General features: G+C 29.5%; 3 long non-coding RNA genes across 38 annotated transcripts; 2 read left to right on the top strand and 1 right to left on the bottom strand.

Moving 5' to 3' along the window:
- Positions 1 to 288: 288 nt before the first annotated feature.
- LOC107370641 (uncharacterized) lies at positions 289 to 2,060 on the top strand. Its single transcript, XR_001570682.3, has 2 exons — positions 289 to 444; positions 1,148 to 2,060. It is a non-coding gene; the product is annotated as an uncharacterized LOC107370641 (long non-coding RNA).
- A 306-nt stretch (positions 2,061 to 2,366) lies between these two features.
- LOC107367119 (uncharacterized) lies at positions 2,367 to 8,779 on the bottom strand. Of its 26 annotated transcripts, none has more exons than XR_016199417.1 (8): positions 8,593 to 8,779; positions 8,406 to 8,457; positions 5,712 to 8,323; positions 5,238 to 5,318; positions 4,813 to 5,133; positions 4,344 to 4,735; positions 4,203 to 4,287; positions 3,104 to 3,922 (listed from the first exon to the last, which is right to left on the bottom strand). It is a non-coding gene; the product is annotated as an uncharacterized LOC107367119 (long non-coding RNA). The 26 variants fall into 26 exon arrangements; XR_016199420.1 differs by having other exon boundaries at positions 8,411 to 8,457; XR_016199419.1 differs by having other exon boundaries at positions 5,712 to 8,317; positions 8,411 to 8,457.
- Positions 8,780 to 8,862: 83 nt separating this feature from the next.
- LOC107367126 (uncharacterized) lies at positions 8,863 to 16,083 on the top strand. Of its 11 annotated transcripts, none has more exons than XR_003083216.2 (10): positions 8,867 to 9,629; positions 9,781 to 10,125; positions 10,267 to 10,428; positions 10,541 to 10,602; positions 11,094 to 11,158; positions 11,313 to 11,763; positions 12,261 to 12,818; positions 12,958 to 13,174; positions 13,262 to 13,414; positions 14,251 to 16,083. It is a non-coding gene; the product is annotated as an uncharacterized LOC107367126 (long non-coding RNA). The 11 variants fall into 11 exon arrangements; XR_016199403.1 differs by having other exon boundaries at positions 8,872 to 9,629; positions 10,541 to 10,588; XR_016199402.1 differs by having other exon boundaries at positions 8,872 to 9,629; positions 10,541 to 10,588; positions 13,262 to 13,550.
- Positions 16,084 to 16,292: the final 209 nt, after the last annotated feature.

Below are 16,292 nucleotides of genomic sequence, written 5' to 3'. Positions count from 1 at the left end.
TTAAATGAACCATCTTTCAAGTGTAATTTCAAAGCTGATCATTAACTTTAACATCATTATCATCACTATGGAGTTACAACAGATTACATGAATAACATACTCAGGCTCAAAATTAATCAACACTACATTTAATCATCGGACAGAACTGCAATCAATAAATAACCTTTAAATTGTCGTGAGATTCTCAACTAATTATTATTCACCTTTTGCAATGATACAAATCAAAAAGCCCGGTCAAAATAAATGAGAGACAGTTGCTTGGGAAACAAAAGGTCAGTTATTTTAAAATTTAAATGTAAAACGTGAACTAAAATTACACTTAATTGTTATTTATGTTTTTTGTCACTTCTCTGTTTATTGAATTAATTGTTCATTTCCAAATTAATTGACAAGCATCTTAAATCTATTGTTTGCTGCAGACACCATTCATTAGAGGATTTGAAGGTATGTAAGCTCCTTTTGATTATATCTGAATCTCAACATAATTTCAATCTTATTGTTGGATAAATAAACAGCCATTGAATTGGTAATAAGCACTGTTATCATTGTTAATAACAATTGTTATTTTCGATTGAGTTATCGTGAAATTATTGCGTTTAGGGAACCAATGAATTGAATAATAAAACGAATAACAGAGTTTTAATGATGAAAATAAACACAATTAATGTTCTTTGTTAATAGTGTTTACATTGATGAGACGATGAGGTTAAAATAAAATGATCATAATCTAATTATAATATAAAAATTGAATAATAATGATTACCATGGCTATTATATATTCAGATGAGATTGAAAATATTGTACTAAAAATAACTTATAGTGTATCACTAATAACCGTAATGATGGCAAACAATAATCAATCCTACCAAATTTACATTAACCAAGTTAAATATCAAAGTTAGTTTTACATTGCTAAACAATTATCCAAATTACATTGATTTATATCCAACAAACCATGAAATAATCAACTAATCACTAGATTAAGACATGAAATCAAAATGACTGCCAATAATTGAATAAACCGCTAAAAGCTCGCAGATACAAAACAAATGTCTTTAGCCATTGAAATTCAATGTGAAAACCATGTGTTGACTTGAATATATTTTTTCATCTCTTTTACACTTGATGATTATTATTTCATTTTCAGATTTTGATAAATAATTATGTAAATTAAATGGCTATTAAATTAGCAAAAAAAGTATCAACAAGAATCAAGGATTTGAAAGGAGAAGCTGGTAAACAAAGTGTTGATACTAATAGCTTTGTTGTTTGTCATTGTTATTTGTTTAGTGAAAAAAGTGAATCCCTAATATACATTATTTCCTCATTGTGGATATTTCTTTTGATTTGTTTTGTTTCTATTGTTGAAATCATTTAAATCACTTGGCAAGTTGAGAGGCTCTCATACAATCAACACATCCATTGATACCATTTTCAACTCATCTTGTGCTGTTTTATATAAAACTGTAACTCATATGGCCTGTTGACTAACTGTGTAAATCAAATTGTATATCAAATTTTGTATCACTTTTTGTGCTTTACTATTACTTTTATTCCTACCTTTAACTTGCTCCTATGAGAATGGTTCAGTTATTTTAGTTACATTGGGATTGGAAAGCAAGAAAAGACGATGAAAATTGTTGTTAACATGGTTGATGTAACAGAAAAAGTAAATAAGACGAAATCAAATAAACTGTATATTTTTTTGTATTTTACTCTCATTCATTTTATCATTATTGTTACATCAAGTTATAAACAATTTTCAATTCAAATTCCCATTCAACTGTAGAAACTTGATATAATCATAATTCAATTTTCAATGATTGTGATTTACTTTTTTACCTTCATTGTACTTTGTATGCTAATAACCATCAAAATGTATGTGATGTGTTAAGAGCCAAATAACGAATGGCAACAATCAAATAAAATAATGAATTTTAATATAATCTTGATAACAATTGTACAAAATTAAATTGTAAATGTTCTTGTACTGTAATGTAAAATCAATTTTCATGTCGATTGTATATAAACTGTTTCAATAAACTTCATTCAAGACTCAATTTTTGTCAATTGTTTCTCATCGATTGCTTTTTCATTATTTTGTGCATTTGATTTCAATCTGAGCAAATAATTAATCAACAATCTTATGGTAATTGTGGCTAAAATTATTGCTTTTTTGGGAAATAATTATGTTAATGGTATTCACTGGTAATAGCAAGATTATCTGATATTTTCAATCTGGATAAGTTTTTGATTCTATGATTAAAACTAATGATGAAGCTGATGAATCCAATATGTTTGTGAACCTAAAAAAGCTGACAATGAATCCAATTAAAAAGGCCTTTTTTGTATATAAAAGACCATAATTTATGACCACAATGGGATTTATTAACTAAAATATTGCGATTCAAAGTTACATAAACATGACAAATAGATTATATTAACTCTACTTATGGGCTTATTATTTTCATTTATTCACATGGAATCAATTATAATTTATTTACCTAATACAACATTCATATCGACTAAACTCATCTATTTACAAGTTGGACATTCAAATAATTAATTTAATCGCAGCAAAATGCTCCATAAATTATTTTAACATGACAAGCAATCAAATTCAACTGAACATTGGCTAATTGGCTCAGAATATTTTACACTTTTTCATATCTCAGAATAAGGTTCAGGCTCGATTTTGCCAAAAGTTCAAGGTATATGTGATATTAAATTACAGATAAAATTGCTGTTAAATACTGAAAGGACCAGGAAAAATAATAATCACAACGAAGTACAGTTTAAATCTAAAAACAGGATTGAAAATGAATTTTACGAGAAGATTGTTCCTTTCCAGAACGGATTAACTGATCAGATGAACAATTTAATCATCACAATCATAAAACTAAACACCAAATAAAAGCACAACAATAATAATATCCAATGAAACCATGGGTATTAAAGTCTTCTCGTTCAATAAATGGTTTACTTTGTTTGCTTGATAAATCCTTGAAAATCATGTTCTATCATTAACTTGAGGATAACAATTGTAACAACCGCATTATCATTATCATCATCCTTATGACCTAAAGAGAGGAGAAAGATTAGATTAAATGGATCATCATTTCATTTTTTATTTTCACTTCTGTTCAACTTCCATAACTTCAACCACAATGGAGTGAAAAAAATATACACAAATCCAACATTGTCCCTGTATGTGGTTTCATTTTCCTTGTTTTACTTGATAATATCATCTGTGTGATATAATATGTGAAATGTATCAATTGGAAGCTGTAAAATGGTTTCAAATAAAATAAAAAGTACAAACGCTTAAATCACTCGAGTCTACGTTTCTTTTTTTACTCATCATTGGAAGTCCTTTAATCTTGAATTTTCATCGAAAATCCTTACCCACTTGGAGATTAGGGCTTGAACAGTGAAACCAGTTAACCATTGAAATACATTGATTATTAGTAGGTTTGCCATCTTTTTTTCACAATTTGTTTCCAAACTTATTTCTCCATCCTAATGATTGCAAATCATTGAAGCTAATAATCGGAGGAAGAGAGATGGTTATTAGGTACAATGGTGACAATAGTTGTAATGGTGATGATGAGGAGGAAGAGGAGGATCGGTGAAATATATTGGCCCATCAATAGTTGTAATAATCAAACAAAAGATTGGAAGAAGACGAGATTGCCCAAAAAGAGGACAAATCTGTCTTAATAGATTATTATAAGGTGATGAGTGAGGTGATAATGAAGATGATCATGATTTACACGTTGTAAGCAAATTATGGTTTCACAGTATGTTAATCTAATGTTTTGGTGTCATAGGATCATTTAATTTAATTGCTCCAGATTGTTCATCCTTCTTGATACTATCCTCCAATGTAAACTTCATTATCGTAGTTTTATTAACTACTGACCTGTAAAATTGAAAATGAAAAAAAAATACAATTTCAGTATTTAACAAGATGCTAGAAATAATGGACATCAAAGTGGAAATTTGACTCTGTATCAATCTTTAAGAGAGGGTTTGTTTAATGGGTGGTTGTGTGTGTCGATCAGCTTCTATTGCTTTCATTGAGTTATTATTTGCTATTTTGTAATTTGCCATTTAAATGTTGAGCAAATAGTCTAATCTATTACACACTGTCAATTGGCATTGAATGTAAAAGATGGACAAGGTGAAAATATAAAGGTTACCTTTTTTTACTTTTTTTGTTGACTCATTCACTTTCGTTTTCCTTTTGTTACGCGCCAATTTAAAATGCATTTAAAATCTATTCAACTAAATAAAGCAGATTTGTGAATAGTATAAAAAATAGATAAAATGATGAAACTTACTTTCAACTTTCAGCTTTCTTGTGATTTACTTTGAAGAGTGAAAAATGCATCCAAATCAGTCAAAATTTTGTGTCAAAGTGTAAACATGAGAGCAAAAGGTTGGTCCATTTTTTGCCTGCAACTTGTTAGTTTGAATTAGTCTCAACAGTTCAATTCAATCCATAATTAGATGGGCTTGATTCGATTCGATTATTTGACATCATTGTTGATTTTTCTATAGTTTACTTTTACTCTTAATCTTGTTTGAAGTTGGCTGACTTTTTTTCTTCTCCATCTTGAGCTGGCTTTTTTTGTTTTTAAATGTAATTCATTTCAATTAAAGCCATGTAAACTTGCTGATTCCCTCGATGATGTTTGAATTTGTTTGTTGCAAGTGTTTGACTGATTTGTTGCTAAATAATAAAGAGAAAGAATGAGAAATCTAATTGAATACGTTGAAGTAATCAAATAAAAAAAACAAAATACCAACCAGTCTTTCAGGAGATAATCAAAGTGATGAGGTTGTTCAAAATTTGTGATGATAATTATGAGCAAAGCTCTTTTGTTTTGATTGTTGTCAATTCAATTGTTAAAACAGTTTCCATTTAAAGCTCATCAAAGGATGGATTGATATTGACTAATTGTTAAATGTTTCCTTTTGTTTAAACATGGAGACAGTGAATTAGTGTTAACTTAAACGAGAACAAAAGAGACTGTTTTGTTCTCAAGTCAACACAAGACAATGAATAGGTGGGAACAAATGATGAGGCTGACGATGATAATGTCGAGATTCCCGGATCACAATAGATAACTGTAAAATTAAGAAAAGGTTAACATGTGAACAAGTTAGGTTAATGAATGGAAATATCAAATTAACGAGGTTCAGTTGGAAGATACTGATGACGATCAAATTACCTGAAGGTGATGAAAGAGAAGAAGATAGATGAAAATTAGTTCCAATAGATAAATTGTTCCAGTTTTTTCCATCGAGATATACTTTAAAATCAAACAATTGTTACCATTAAGAAATGTCGGTCGTTTAATCAAACCAAGCAAATATAAATTACTAAACCACACATATTAATATACAATATTCACTTGACTAAAAGATTTCATTAAATATAGACAAAAAACATGTGTCAACTGAAGCGGTAAATTCAATCTGATTTTGAATTCAACTTGTGTTGTCTAAATTGTTTAGCTAAAGGCTGATGGACTGAAATACAGTCAAGTTTTGATAATTAATTTACAATGATGAATCCATTCAATTTTGTACTATTCGGCAAAAAAATCTGATTGAATCAGCTTTTTTTCAACTCATTTTGACATGGAAACTTAAAAGGTATTAAAGTCTTAACTTTAAGTCAAGTTGAATGTAAAAAAACTTACTAGAATGGTTACAGAGTTTTTCAATGGAAGGGAACCAAGGATGAAATGATTTACTGATTAGTTGATCAATGGTCCATGATAGGTAATAAAGATGGTCAACCTAAATAATAACAAGGGACAAGAAAAAAAAGTTACATTTAAAAAGGAGAAGCATTGATTACAATAAAATGAGCATAATCTGTATACAGTTAAAGGTATAGAATCGGATTAACTTTACTAGAATAGAGTTAATTCAAGATTAGTAATCTTAATCGTATTCATTGGTAACCAATAATATAATAGATGTTGTTGATTTACAAGTGGTTTCATGCATTAGGAAAATGTATTAACACTTATAAAATAATTTGTTAATCACCCATTAATAAAGCTATCTTTTTGGCTATTATGTTACTTTTTTTCAGTTATTCAGTCTACCATTGCTACTACATTTGGTTACACTTATCCTAATAGATTAAGTCAACTGATTGGGAATAATTTAAGCAGTAAAATCATGATATAAACACAATATAATGGCAATGATAATAGACTGGGACTAATCCAATTTAGTTAACCATTTCAGGTTAATATCACTTTTAAATTAGAAAGCAAAAAACAGATGATTTTGGTTTCTATTCAAAACCTCCTTGTAAATCATTACCATCATTGATTGTTGTAAGTATGCCAAGCTAAATGGATACAAAGATTGATTTTAAAAAAAAAATTCATCAAAATATTGTAACTGTATTTTGTATCTTACCTCAATTGATAATAATAATAACCATCACTTTGATACTTCAATCATTTTAGAATCTATTTTTACTTTAAACTCTACTCGATAACAATCAATGATGATAGTCATTTACCATGATTACATTAACTTATAAAATTCAGTGTTGTCTTCAAGTGGATACTATAATAAATATACACATTTATGTGCGTGCATTTATTAATAGGAAATTGGATTGGATGATAGCCACTTGAAAAGGTTTGAATGTAAGGGAAGATGTAAAATCTAAATGTATAATATCACATAACAAGCCACTTGAAATGGTTAATCGAATTAACGGCAAACAATTATCTACAATCTACAGGCTAAATCGATCATTAACAAGTGATTTTCAGGTTTACACACAAACATATGTGTTGTTGATTGTATATAGAGTGCATCTCATCGTGAGGTCACTTCAACAGCATCCTGAGCATCATCATTATCCTTTGAATCCTTTTCTTTCTTTTTCTTCCTCTCCTTGTCACCATTTCCTCTCCTTCCTATCCTCCTTGTGATCCTCAGGATGTAAAGTCATCAATTGATTAGGTTTTTTTTCCTTTGTTGTCAATATAAATATCAACCATTGCAATAGAGATGTTTGTTTGACCAGTCTTCAACGACAGCTAAAGGTTGATAATGATGAAGGTATCACTGGTAGTGTATAAAGTGACTGATACATGAAAAGACAAAAAAAAACAAGAATGAAAAAGACGAAAATTAAGCCTAAAGAATGGGTCAGTATCATGGTTTTGGTCAATTGTCTTGAGAGTTACAAGTGATATAATGTTTCTTATTGTTGCTTTTTTGTCTGTCATTTGTATTGATTTTGTCAATCTCTTAATGGCTTTGAACCTAAAAGGGCTTAAAAACAGCAAAATTAGACAATTGTTTGTTTGCTTGATTGTTGATTGGGCACAAAAAATAAAACCAAGTCAACATAGTCAGCTAATCGAAGTTGCATGATATTGAAATGGCAAGAATGATAAGTTATTCATTGCATGAACATTCGTTGGCCCTTTTACACTTATACTATCAAACTTAAGTAGAACCTAAGGAAACAGGATTGACTTTTGTGTAAATTGAAATTAATTTAAAAACATTGAATCAAGAATTTTAAAATAAAGTATGAAAAACTGTGTAATCGATCCAAAAAGCCGTTTGTGGAGGGGATTGAGATATCAACTTTGATCGCTTCCATGTATTGTAATTTGATACTTGGTGATGATATTTTATAGAGAAAGCAAGTTGTTTGAATACTTATCAGGCCAAATTAATGAATGTTGTACATTAATATGGATATTTAACTGAAATCTGTACTTGTATTACAAATAAACGTAAATCAAAACACCATTTCTAGGGACATTGATTATCAAGATCTTTTGGATGGCGTTTGCTTGGCTCATTTGTTGAAATATGCTAATAACAGTGTCTTGAGGGTTTGATTATCCATAAGAAGTAAAAATGGAGACATAAATTACAGCCAATTTGTAGCAAAATAACAAACAGATTCAAAGATCATTAACAGGAAATCGCCTTTTCAACAGTCCACTTTACACATTATTTGTACACAAAAATCTTTTGACTCTTGGGTTCCCTTATTAATACTGGTCAATTGCAGCAAATAACCCCTTTGAATTATGACTTTCAATACCTTTCAACACTAATATCCATTTGTTAGTCTCATTTTTCCCTCTGCTCTTTAGGACAGAAATCAAGTGGACAATGGTGGTGGACCATACATCAAAAAATATGTCATGTCTATAATCCTAGAAAAACCCTTGTAATGGTGAAATGGCCACCCGAGAGGAGACAATCTGTAGTTGTTGATAGGATAATAATAAAAGGGGTGAATTATGACCTGCCACTTGAGAGAAAGAGTAAAATATCATTAGTAATTGTCAATTTGAATCAATTGTAATTGAGAACGCTAAATTAATATATTATACTTGACCTGGATCCATTTTTTGCCTTCCATAGGTAGTCTTGATTATTTGTTATCTTAAATTGAGTAGCACAATAATTTATACCATTTGATATCATTAAGATAATTGTTATTGTTATTGTTGTAAGTCAGTATGAAAGGGTTTTTTTGCTACTAAAGGTTTAGGCTTTTTTTTGGAAATGTTGACTTACCATTTGTAATGATTCAATTTACGGGTAATAAATGGTGATCCAAGGTGGTTTCAGTTTAAATAGATTCATTTCACACCAATTTAACCGTTGAATTAACTACAATTCACTTTTTGATGATATAATCAACAAATGAAAACAAAATGTAGAAGTTTATTGACATGTTGGGTCAACACTTGAATGGCTGGAAAGCAGTAATTGAAAAGTTTAATTTTTCCGCTCACATTGTAACTAGCTTTGTCTGGTTTTGTTGTTAAGGGTTAAGCAATAGCTTTCTCTGTCTACAAATCTATAAGCTCAACTTTAATGCTAACTTTCTCGTATTAATTTACTAATTAACTTTAATTTGGTAACTGAGACTGACGCTGATTAAATGATTTTTTAACTGTGCGTTAGGTTTCTGGTTAGATCTCTTTGTATATCTTGTGAAACTTTGTTTTTCTTGTTATCTGTATTCACATTTACATGGCAGACGATACGAAATATGATACTTTTCTAACCATCTATCAATACATCAATTAACTGGTTGTTCAACTTAATTGCTATCTAAGGTCTGCTGCTTAACAATGGTAAATGTGATCTCAAGTTTACCACTCAATTAACTGACATTGTTCTAGATCTTCACTTGGATTGATTTAAATTAACTACAACTTGAATCACATTTTACTTGTGTTGGCCACAAAGACTTCTTGTAATGTAATACATTCAATGGTATTAGAGTATACATTTTGTGTTAGTGATTTACAAATTAGTCAGATTATGTTGTTTGATTGGAAAAACAAAACGAAACCGAACAGAAGATCTCGTCCTTTTGGGTTTGGTTATTGCAATTTTTGAAGGAAAAGACAATGATGAACCATTTCATGGATGATGATGATGATGACAAAGCAAATGATCAAATTAAATAAGCATTAGCAGCAAGAAAATGGTTAAACTAAAGTTAACCCTGGAAACCCTGAATAAACACAACATGGAAAAACAAGACAAAAGCTAGAGTAATGGTCAAGACAATGTTGGTCATACAGTGAAAGTACAATAAGGTAAGATAATTAAACGAATGGATCAATTGATTTACTTTTATATGTATGTATGAGTGAAGAGAATTGGATATGTTTTGCGAGATGACCAATGGTTAGTCTAATATTATTTAATTAATGATCCTTTTATCTGTTTTTACCTTTTTCCCAATAGAGATTAAATGAATGGTTCGTTGGTTGAATAAGTCGAAACATCAACATGGAAAGCCAAAGGAAAATGTTGTGATCACCAAATATTGTTGATGGTAATGATTCTTTTTATGATGATCACTATCATCATAATCATCATTATGAAAAACCCTTGTGCCAAAAAAAAGACTGGACAAACGAGTAAATATACATCCATGGAAGACAAATTGTTGATTCAGTTGATCAGTTAATTTTATTTGGACTTGCATCTTGCCAGTTTACTTGTTGGACTTGTTTACCAAGATATAAGGTATAAGAAGATGATTGCTCATCTCATTTTGTCGATCATCTTCCATTTCCACTGGATAAGGTAATCAGTCCAATTTGTGACTATGATCATAATCATCATCAAGAGATGGATACTTTTGGATAATCATTTAATTGTACCATTTGATCATCCAAATCAACCTTTTAACTTTATTAATCTTTGATAGTTTATCTTTCATTTTAGGACTTGATAGTGATAAATTTACTTTTCATGGAGACAACAGTTTGAACAACCAAGAGGGATCTACAGCTCTGGGAGTAGATGAACATGAAAAATAATGATGATAACGATGAGGATGGTGCTGATGATGGTTATAATCCATTGAAAATTGAAGACAAGGAAAAGGTAAAGAAATAAGTTTACATCTTTTCTCACGAGTATAAATGATGGTTATAATGATGAAAAATAGTCAATAATTTACTAATAGCTTTCAACCCTTCAAACCTTTTCATTACAGGAAAGATCGCTAATGATGAATACCTTCAATCAATCCCGAGTTTTTGATGTAAACTCATTCAGGTTTACATTATTATAATTATATCATGATTTGAATTTGCAAATTGATTAGTTGCTTGTTGAATATTAGTTGAATTAAATTTCTATCATCCAGAAGTGTTTTTAATCATTGAAATCTTTAGAAATGCTTGTTTCTATTTAAACAAAGCGTTTTGTCTCAATTTTATGAACACAAAGCAATTGATGAAATACATCATTAAACTGCTTGTAAATTGTTGATTAAATTGTTAAAGAGAGACAATAAACTATAGTCTTAATCATAACATAAAAGTTTAAACCGTTGATTGTCATTGTTTGTACATAATTGATTAATTAAACCATTCTAGTTTATTCAACCATAGCAATGTCAATGTTAGCAAAGCTCATTCCAATACTTTATTTAATCAAATTAGTTGATAATTTTCCTCCCATGTAAATTAAATATATTATTTCATTTTCTGGTTAAAATTGAGTTACTTAATCAGTTTCATTTTTTGTCTCCTTTTTATATTCAGGAAAAAGGAAACTCAGAGTTGATAAATTTCATCAAAAATATAATATGGTTAATATATTTTCAAAGGTAAGTTACTGAAACATGTTCATCCTCCCCATCTTACCTCTTTCAATCTCGACTCAATCATTTTTCCGCTAAGATGATGGAAACCTTTTTCATCATTATTATTCCCATAAGACTAATATCACAATAATAAGATGTCTACTTTTTCATTCTCAAGATTAACGAGGATCAAGGTTGTTACCATTAAGAAATCAATCTTACCAAAAGACGAGTTGCAGGATGGAAAGTTGCTGAACAATTCCCAGTGAAACAGGAGAAGCAAAGTTTCCTAAGGAGCAACAAGAGTGGAAAGGGTTGATCATACAACAATTAACCTTAATTATTATCGAGTTGGTGAAATAGACAAGAGGAGCTTCAAATGGTTCATCTTTTGCATGTTTTCGTGTTGCCATAAAACCCAATCAATCCGTGTACCATTTTATCAATCAATGAGCCGTTTGATGTATGGACAGATTGATGTGTGACAACAGAGAATGACTATTACAAAAGGATTTAATCAGGGTTACTCTTAATTGCAACTTAAACTAGTAAACCTTGCTTTATGAGACTCGAGAGTTCAATTGGATCGGGTTAGCCAACGAAAAGTTAATCAACTTTACTTTGTTCAGGTAATAAAAATAAATGCTATTATATAACTACAAGATGAATGTTTTAATCAATTGCTGGCAAGTAGAAATACATTCCAACTACAAAAAAAGTCAACAGAAAAGTTAACTACGACAATTAACAATGATAATTTTTCTTATTATTCTCAGTTGATCTCTTTTAAGTCTATTTTCTTGTACAGACTTGATGATACAATAAGATGCAATAAGACTTGGTTTTGCTGAATTTACAGAAAATGCGATTGAAGAAGAAAATTTTGAGTGGAATAATGAAAAAAGGAGAATTGGTGAACCAAAAACTGATTCAATTTTCACCTCTTTTTATTCAGTTTTTCAGATTAAAATGAAAATTTGATTGAATAATATTTGGTTTAATAGTTTGAATTGAAGTGTCTTTTGAAAAGGTGTCAGACAGAAGAAACAAAAACAAAAACAAAGTTCAAACAAAAATGAAATTTCTGTGCATTAATCCATAAAAAATATTCTTTACATTATTACAGGTTTTATTATTATCATCAACAGCATTACATGGAGGATGAAAGTCTGCATTGAAATGAGATTTGACAATATTGAAAAGGATTACAGATAAAATTATACATGCAATGGAAATGGTATATTCACTGATTTTCATTTGAAAAACAGACCAACTGAACTGTCTACTCGTACAGAAATTTGATTTAATATCACTTAATCGAGATTCATGGAGTGTTACAGTCAAAATATTACTATTGTCACAACAATCATGAACAGCAACAAGGAAAGCAACAATAGATACAAAATAAGGAAACCATAATGCAATTTAATCAAGGCGTAAAGTGATTTGATTTTGACCCACGAGAAAAAAAGACGAAAATGAATTGGTTTATTCTATAGAAATTGTCTCTAAAATTTTGATTATAATCATCAAGAGCAAACAAAGTGAACAAGAAGGAAAAAATTCAATGATGAAAGAACCAAGTCAATTGAATTACATGGTAATGAGGCGATGAATAACTAACAGACAATGTTAATGTTAACAATATTACATTTTCATATTGTTACCAACCATCGAATCAAAAGTTAGTTAATTTTCCCTCGCAATCAATTTCTTCTTCTTCTTCTGCTTATTATCATCGTTACAATTTTCACCTAATTCATGATAATTAACAGCAAATTCAACTAATCTTATTTTTTTCATTTCAATATTGTTCTTTACAGTTTACTTTGCCTAAATTTGAGTCAATTACCGTTGATAATGGATGAAATGATTATTGACTTGATTTTAACAACTGACAGCTGGTTACATTTTAATTTGATTTCCTAATAATCAAATCATCATCATTTGTAATAAGTTTATTTAACCATGATGATTTAGTCTCCACATTATCGCATTATCCAGAAAGACTAATCAATCTGATGCCAACAATCTAACACTGTAAGTTTTTTTTGTGTTCATTGCGAGGAAAGTGCCGGTGATATTATCATAATAATCATTATTATTTTTATTGTTATCATTATTTAGTTATATATTGCCTTTGCTTGGTTGATCACCCTCCTCACTCCCTAGGACTTTTTAGGACTGCATCATCATCAACATCAACATGATCTAAAAACAAAATCCCAAACTGAAGAGCAAAAAATGGAAACAATTTGATTGATTGATAAAGAATTGACCGTAAAAAGCTATTTTACAATTGAAGCCAATTGTGGCTGAAACAACCTTAGAAACCCAATGAACAGGATTGATGCTTCAATTCATCCCAATGTAAACAACAATCAGTAAACAGCAATTAGACAATATACAAAGCAAAGTAAAAAAATGCAGTAAATTCATTGTACAATTGAAATAATAACCTCCATTCATTGAAATCACCTCAACAGACACACGCACTGATAAACAGACGCAAGCACACATAAAAAAAAGAAAGCAATATTCATCAAATTAATGGCTCAATTTTTCAAATTTAGCCTTCTAATAATTTAATTCAAGGGAATATAATTAATTTTTTGTTAACTTATTTACATTACCTGTTATGATCAGAAACACGCGACTATAACAGTTAATCTCGCTTTACTTACACTATGTTTTTCACTGATTGTTGTGCTTTTTTAAATTTTCATCATTTGTGTATTCATTCAATCAGCTAATGTTTAGCTGATTTTGACTTTAGATTTAAGTTTATCTTTTTTTTGCTGCTTGTGTTTATTTATTATGTAAACTGTTGCCTTAAGCGTTTCCATTTATTGATTGTTATCAAGTTAATCAGTAGAAAATATTGATGATGTATTTTAATCTCAATGGTTCAGTGTTTATTGGACAACGAATTGAAGGATTAATTGGATTGTTTCGCGAACGTGTCTTGGATTGATGATGGTGATGATGAATATGATGGATGATCATTTTGTCTGGTTTACATTTAAATTTTCATTCATCAACCTTACTTTCTTATCCATTAACAATTAATCCATTCAAGTTAATTCCTTTTTTCTTTCTCTCTTGCCATTTCTTAGGGATAAAATCAACTGTTTACCAGCGGCTTCCGATTGAGGTTAATGTTGACCTGTTTTGTTAATCCGGATTTTACCCATTGTCATTGCCACGAGCCTTTTGATTGTTAAATCAAATTAGATTGTCATTCAAGTGGTTTTATAACTCTCCAAATCCTGTATAATCGGTATCTGGCTCAGTAAACAAAATGCGCACATTATCCATTACATGAGTTAAGCCTGATATTTTTGGTGATCATCGATGAAGGCTTTCATTTCAATTTAAACATCAAGACAATCAATTATTTCAAAAATGATCAATCATCAATCAGATATAAGGAGACAACAATTAATAACAATAATCAATACTGTCACTTATTCATCTCTATGCTGGTTTCAGTGTTATATTTGTCAACTTACTTAGCTTTTTCATCATTTTAGATACATTAATATTCACCTTGTCATTTCCCAATTAATTAATCACCCCATGAAACATACAATTGTATAGACTAAATTAAATTTAAATCAAGTTAATTTGATGAAAGGAAAATGTTGAGGAAGAAGAGTTTACTCTCAATGCAAGTTAATTACACATGGTTATAAGAATTAATGAAATATTATTTTACTCTTTCAAGTTTTGTTGATATATATTTTTTTAATTAACTAGCTCTTGTTTCACATTTATATTACATATAACTAACCATATATTACAATCAAAACTGTGACATTAGATTACTAATTAGCTAATTAATTAAGTTGATTAAATTAAAATAATGTTATCATCATTATTGTATGGATAAAATGACAGTAAAGATGATCTCTTTGGTGATTTCAATCCATTTGGTGGAAAGGTGTGAAGTTGTTAGGTTGGAAATGAAAAATTGACTTGATTCTTTAAACGTAACCAAATCTCTTTTAATAACAATGCAATTGTATTGATTAAGGTTTTCCCAGTGTGGTTTTAAATCAGATTGTAGAGTCACACACGCAAAAAAAGTAGAAACTGACTAATAATAATAACAATGAAAATCACAATAATAATAAATGATGTTGAGAGATGCACGAGTAACTCAACTTTCACTCTCGATCATCTTGCTTCTTGAGCGTCACGCGGCAACATAACGCGCCTCTTTTAATGATCATTTTACACCAAATTTGTTCAAACTTTTCAATTTTATCGCAATTTTTTCAAATTTTATGCAACAATTGATAAAGTCTGCGATATGATTGTTGTTATTAAACCATGAAACATAATTAATACACTCGTACATTAACTGAAAACAAAATTGGCAAACATTGAATAAATTACCATTTTCATATTGATTTATACAGCGATTTTCTTCTTCAGTAAACCACTTTACCTAATTATTTGACAATCTTTTTTCTCTCACTCTCTCATCATAATTCATCGATTAAGGCACTAATAGTAAGCAAGTGAGAAACTAAATTGTCATTAAGACGCGTGTTTTAAAAACAAAAATGACCATTAATGGGTAATACTGGAATGATTGAGAAACAATAGGAGAAATTATTTAAAAAGCTTTGACCACTTGGAAAGAGTGCAATCTTTACTGGTCCATAATGATGATGATAACGGGTGTGGTGATGGGAATGATTATTATAAGAAGGACTTATTATTTATCACTATTATGGTTGAATGAGGTTGATACAATTGAATCATTATCCATACAATATAAACCATTGGATGAAAGTTAACATCTTTAACTGTATAAAATTTGATGTTGATTGGTAATACAGTTGATTGCTGGAATAGTTTATTGTGAATTACTTTGGTAGCACGAAAAAAAAACAGAAAGAGGAAAAAGAGTGAACAAGAGAAAAGATATTGTAACTGAATGTCTATTGTTGTTTAACAACTCAATGATTCTCAATTCAATTTACTTGATAATCTTTCAACGTAACAACATCAACAATATATAGATAGGAAAGCAGGGATGACGATGAAGATGAAGATAAAAAAGCCGAGGATAAAAAGGTTACAAAAGCGTGACCAGTAAGCTATAAAGAAACGATTAGACGGCAACTTAATTCTCGTTGTTTCCCTT

This window comes from Tetranychus urticae, chromosome 3 (assembly GCF_039701765.1).
Source record: "Tetranychus urticae isolate SD_2017Ah chromosome 3, NJAU_TeUrti_SD_1.0, whole genome shotgun sequence".
Lineage (NCBI taxonomy): Eukaryota > Metazoa > Arthropoda > Arachnida > Trombidiformes > Tetranychidae > Tetranychus > Tetranychus urticae.
Note: the sequence above shows the minus strand (reverse complement) of the source record. Positions and strands in the feature narration are given on the sequence as shown.